We start from the raw sequence: 5406 nt of genomic DNA on the forward strand, positions 1-5406 counted from the left end.
CCAATCAATTATAGTATATTTGTAAACCAAGTTATTATTAGTCTTTGCAAATGTTCTAAAATTGTAATCCAAATTATTGAGAGTTGAGAAATAATCTATTGATATATACTGTATGTTCTTAAGAAAAGTTGCTAAAAAGGCTTAAATCTAAGTACAAGGGAGAAGAAAGCATGGTCACGGTTCGTGGACTTGCGTGGTTCTTACTAGCTACTAGTTTTGATTTTATGTTGGTTCTTCTAATTTCTGCATATATTTTTCATGGATCAGGAAGTTTAACTACCATGGAAATGTTCTTGCAAGTTTTTCTCTACGGTAAGACCATAAATTCTTATCTCTAAATGTTAATGTTTCAATTTGAATGCTCTTTTGTCAAAAAGGAAAAACTACCAAATAAATCAAATCGGATCAAATGGTCTAAACTAAATTAAATCAAACCAATCTGAGAATTAGACATGGTAAACTAAAACCGGATTATTTCCCGGTCTATTGTTGTCACTGGAAGGATCTTGTTTATTTATACCTCTCTCGATATCTCTCAACAGCTTATATATGGACCGTTACGCAAAGTCATCTAAACTCGTAGTCTTATTCAGTTATTCTCCATCTCCTCCGGTTTTCATTGCAGAGACTGTATATTCGTTGGATTCCCTGACGGCGGATCTTATGGCGAGTTCTGCTCTGCTTACATTCCTCGTCTCTCCGGTTTCTCTCGGAGAATTTTCAGCTACTAGGGCTCGTGAGAATGTGTTAAAACTTAAAACCAGTTGATGAAGAAGGAGAACAACTAGGGGTTGCGAGCTTGAGGACTGGTGTGAAATGTATAGGGACCTTGCTCGTTGGTTATTCAACTTGGATGATTCATGCATGATTGAGAATCTATTTAAGTAGGTTTTGCTCCATTGATAAACGTCCAAAGGTATCACCTTCATGAATTCATAATGTTGTACATTTAAGTTATATGTTAATGGACTTTTGCTGGTGTAGAAACTATGCTTGCGTCGCAAGCAACATCGTAATGTGGTGACAAGCAATCTTTTTTTGTGTTTTTTGTATGTATCTGCTCTGTTAGTTTAGAAGATGTGCTCAATAGCGTCTTGAGAAACTTGGTAGGACTACTTTCACTATAGTGCTATGTTTTGTCATCTTGAACATGTTAGCCACAGAACAAATTGTTACAACTACAAGCAAACAATTTGCTTTCCTCAAAGTTAGAAGAAAGCTTCAGCTAAATAAAACGCATGAAGGCTTTGGCATCAAGCTCGGCAGAGTTGCTTCAGACTCTTGTTCGATGTATTCACAGTCTCAGTCACAGAGATCAGTGCAGACTTTAAGGTTTTAAAAGTTTTCCTGAAAAAAGTCATCATCTATGAGAACAGTGATGAACTGTCCAAAATTGATTAAGATGGTCAGTGCATGAAGAGCTACCAATATCACAACGAAATCTCCCAACATTTTTTTAACAGGTTATATTTTCTGGACCGTCACATTACATAAGGAGTGGAGCAGTGTCTACTTATCTGTCGTGATATATACAAAAGATTCTGAGATCTGCCTATCATCACCAGAGCTTTTTTCCTCTGTTTTTTTTTAATCTTTGTTTCACACCAAATCCATTGACATTATAAAAGTAAAGTATACCTTATTCCTTTTTAATCACAACTCAAAGCGTGTTGTTTCTCAAGTATATATGTTCTTGCTTTTCTCCTTTAAGTTTCTCATGTGTTTTCATGTGATAAAGACTACATCCATCGACCAAACGAGAGAGTAAATATCCGTATGAACAAGGAACACCTATCCTATCAAAACACCACTTGCTCATTTTGTAAGCATAAATGATCATTGATTCTTTTTTACAGGCCAATGAAAAGAAATCACAGAGAAGCTACATCAGAGACAACAGCCAAACATGACGTGGCAAAGAACACAACAAATTCAAACGACAAAAGAGCATATACATCATCAACACACACCTGCTTCAGACACAAATGTAAGCAGAACAGGACCAAAGCTCCCTGGTAACAGTACCTCAGTCAATAGAACATATGGGTGCGTATGCATAAGAATTATTATAGATTTATACACATCAAGTTTTTCTTTTCTTTTCATTATTAAATTAAAAACATGGAGCTTGATCAAGAACCGAAACAATCTCTAGTCTGCTTCTCACCAATCTATGGAACACTACCCTCACTTGTCTCTGCAAACCCTCCAACCCCACTTCCATTCCCCGGCAAATCTCATCCATCTCCTCCACTTTCTCCGCAACTTCCTCCACCTCTTCCTCCTCCCCCGGAAACCTAAACCTCTCCGTGAACTCCAACAAAGACAACCCAACCCTCTCCATCCTCTGCATCTCCTCCATCAACCCTAAACCACCACCAAAACGCTTCTCCTTCCCTTTCATCTCCTCACCAACCCTCTCCTGAATGTTCAACGCCGCGCTAGCCCAGCTCTGATGTTTCGGAAGCTGCAATGGCGCCGCCGCGAGAACGTTGCTTGCCCCGCAAGGAACCGCCGCTACAAGCACCCACATCACGAGAACCATAACACTGCTCATCACGTAAACCCACAGGCTTCTGCTCCACGTGGCGGCACCAGGTTACCCGCCATCGCATGAATCTGTTTCGCCGCGGACCAGTTCTTGCTGACGTGGCAAGACGATCCACCGAACGACCACGACCGTGACGTTGACCTTCGGTTGTTACTATCTCTCCCGTCGGCGTTTAACCCAGCGAGGAGGCTAGTCAACGCACGCTTAGCCCTACGAACGGCACCGTCACATAACGGCCGTTTCTTAAGCGCCGTGACGGCTATCTCCGCGAGACGCCGGCTCTGAGTAACGGAATCAATGCCGTTACTCACGGCGTTACAGATATCGAGCGATTTAAGAATCCGATCGAGCGTCTCTTGCAGAGCCTTCTCTAGAGAGGGAGACTTGGAGATCTGGACCGTCGAGAGGACCCCTTTGAACTCTGTTTCGCAGGACATGTAAACGTCGAGGAGGTTCTTTAGCCACGGGATGGAGAGAATGGGATCAGATGGCTGAGAAGATTCGGCGGAGGAAGGAGAGAGTAACAACTCCGAGAGGCAATCGGAGACGTGTTTCTGGAAGTAGTCGAGTTCCTCGAGCTGTTGTTGGTGCTCGTGAGTGGCGTCCATGGAGACGATCTGGTTGCGGCGATGCTGATTCGGCGAAGGAAGGAGGAGCCTTGGTGTTCCGGTGGCGGCGACATTGGTGTTTAGTGTGTTGCGTAATGGAATCGAAGATAAAAGTGAGTTTCTCTTATTTTTTGGTTCCGGGGATAAAGGAGAGAACTTTGAAAAAGGGTTTTGGGAGAAGAAGGAAGTGAAAAGGTGGAAGACATGTCTTGTCCGAGAGAGACTTTTTAATGTTTTATTTTTTATTTTTTTCTTTTAGGACTCGCGAGTGAAGAATATTCGTCTTTGTAGCATTTCCATCCTTAGTTTTTTTAAAAGGATCATCAAAAGATATTGGTGTTACAAAAAAATCATCAAAAGATATTGAACAAATAATAAGAATATTATAAAATTTTATGGATAAAAACAAGTGATAATAAAATAATACTTAATTCTAAAATAACTATTTATTATGTCATTTGTTGATAAATTTTAAGAACTTCAATGAATATTCTTATAAAGAAAATTCAACATGCATATTTTTCTTAGATTGAGAAAAGATGAATGGTTAATTCAAAATCGTTTATTCTTATCACATAAATAGACTTGTTTTCTATTTCATAAAAACAAAAAGTATGGATATTTTTTTTGTATTCTCTTGTAACTTTGTTTTAGACTTTAAATGTCATATTTGGTAATTGTCTGTTTTTTTTTTTGCTAAACTGTAAATTTTATATCAGTGAAAGATAGATAATACAATATATCAATCTAAGTCTGTTCTATCAAGGCAAAGAAAAAAGATAGAACAATGATTGGGTTGTCTGCTCTTTTCTACTTATAAATAGATCTTCCTCCGTGATATTTCAAATTGTAGTGAAGCCAAAAAGAAAAGATATGTTGATGCATAGGCTTTTAATTATTGTGCAGTTTGCCTGCTATTTTAGTTTAAATTTCAATTATGTTGTAATCTCTTCAAATTCAACACAAATGATATCATTATCGAAGTTTTTATTGTTGCTAAATTCAGTGTTTTTACGGACAAGTATGCTATAGTATATGATGTTAGGATGGAGCCGTCACATTATATTTTGATAAACTATATGCTATTAGTTTAGTTATTCAATATTGATAGTTTTATAATAAGTGTTATTTTGATATTTTTATGTATATCAAAAAATTTGTATAACAAATTAATATATATTTTATTTCATGTTTGACTAATTAAAAGAAAATTATTTAAATAAAAATTTATATTAAAATATAGTTAATGAATAAAATTATATTATAATTATGGAATGACATTCTTTGAGATAAAATAAAAAAGTGAAAATAATATTTATTATAAAACAGATACTATTTTTATTTGTTGACAAAAAGGTTTCTGTGTTAACCACACATTAGTGGTCGGGTGGCATTCCATAGACCCTACCCTACGTGACCTGAATTCAAATCCGTCTATCATCAGATTATCGCAGCGCGTGGTAACTGGAATATTCACATGGCCCCAGCCCCGGGATTAAACGTAAAATAAAAGGTTTATAAAAAAAAGTTTTTGTGTTCATGAGACTCCTTCGCAATAATTTTAAAAGTCATTTACTTTGGTCGGTGAAACTAACCAAGTAACCGTTAAAGACGGTTGGAAAAGAACAATAACCATTTACTAGAATTACCGCTTATAGAGCAATTCACGTAGCGGAATAAAGTGATCATTAGATATATAACTTTCCACAAATAAGTGAATAACGCGTACAGTCCCAATCAATATCATATCTCCATTTCTAAATACATGAATAGAAAACGAAATTGCATAATTCACAAACCAATAAAATCGTATGATTGTCACGAAAGCCTTTTAACAATCAAAAGCGACAAATAAGCTTCATTATAGTTATTGTTATTTTGTTTCGTAGTCGCATGGCAACCACGAAAATGAATCAAAACGCGTTCGATATAACCAAAAATAAAAATATTGAAACGCGTTCTTTTAGAATTTAAAGAGGAATTTAATGGATAAAGGGAAAACAGCTGATAACTAATAAAAATAAGAGTAGTTAATTGTATTAATAACACTGTTATCCAGTTCAGCTGGATGTAGATATAGTCAAAGACAAATGCACCGAACTCACGGAGATTGAAAAGGGTTTATTGTGTTTTATTTTTGCTGCATGTGTTCTACAATGCTATGAGATGTGCGCTCTTTGGCTTTGGATAATATCTGCTGTCGCACAATCCAAAAGCAAAGGTGTGAGTAGAATAGTGAACTAATTA

General features: G+C 36.7%; 1 non-coding gene across 1 annotated transcript; it reads right to left on the reverse strand.

Annotated features, from left to right (window-relative positions):
- Positions 1-2034: 2034 nt before the first annotated feature.
- Positions 2035-3366, reverse strand: LOC108853872 (protein ROH1). Its single transcript, XR_008944189.1, has one exon. It is a non-coding gene; the product is annotated as a protein ROH1 (transcript).
- Positions 3367-5406: the final 2040 nt, after the last annotated feature.

The sequence above is a fragment of the Raphanus sativus genome, chromosome 4 (assembly GCF_000801105.2).
Source record: "Raphanus sativus cultivar WK10039 chromosome 4, ASM80110v3, whole genome shotgun sequence".
In the NCBI taxonomy this organism is placed as follows: Eukaryota; Viridiplantae; Streptophyta; class Magnoliopsida; order Brassicales; family Brassicaceae; genus Raphanus; species Raphanus sativus.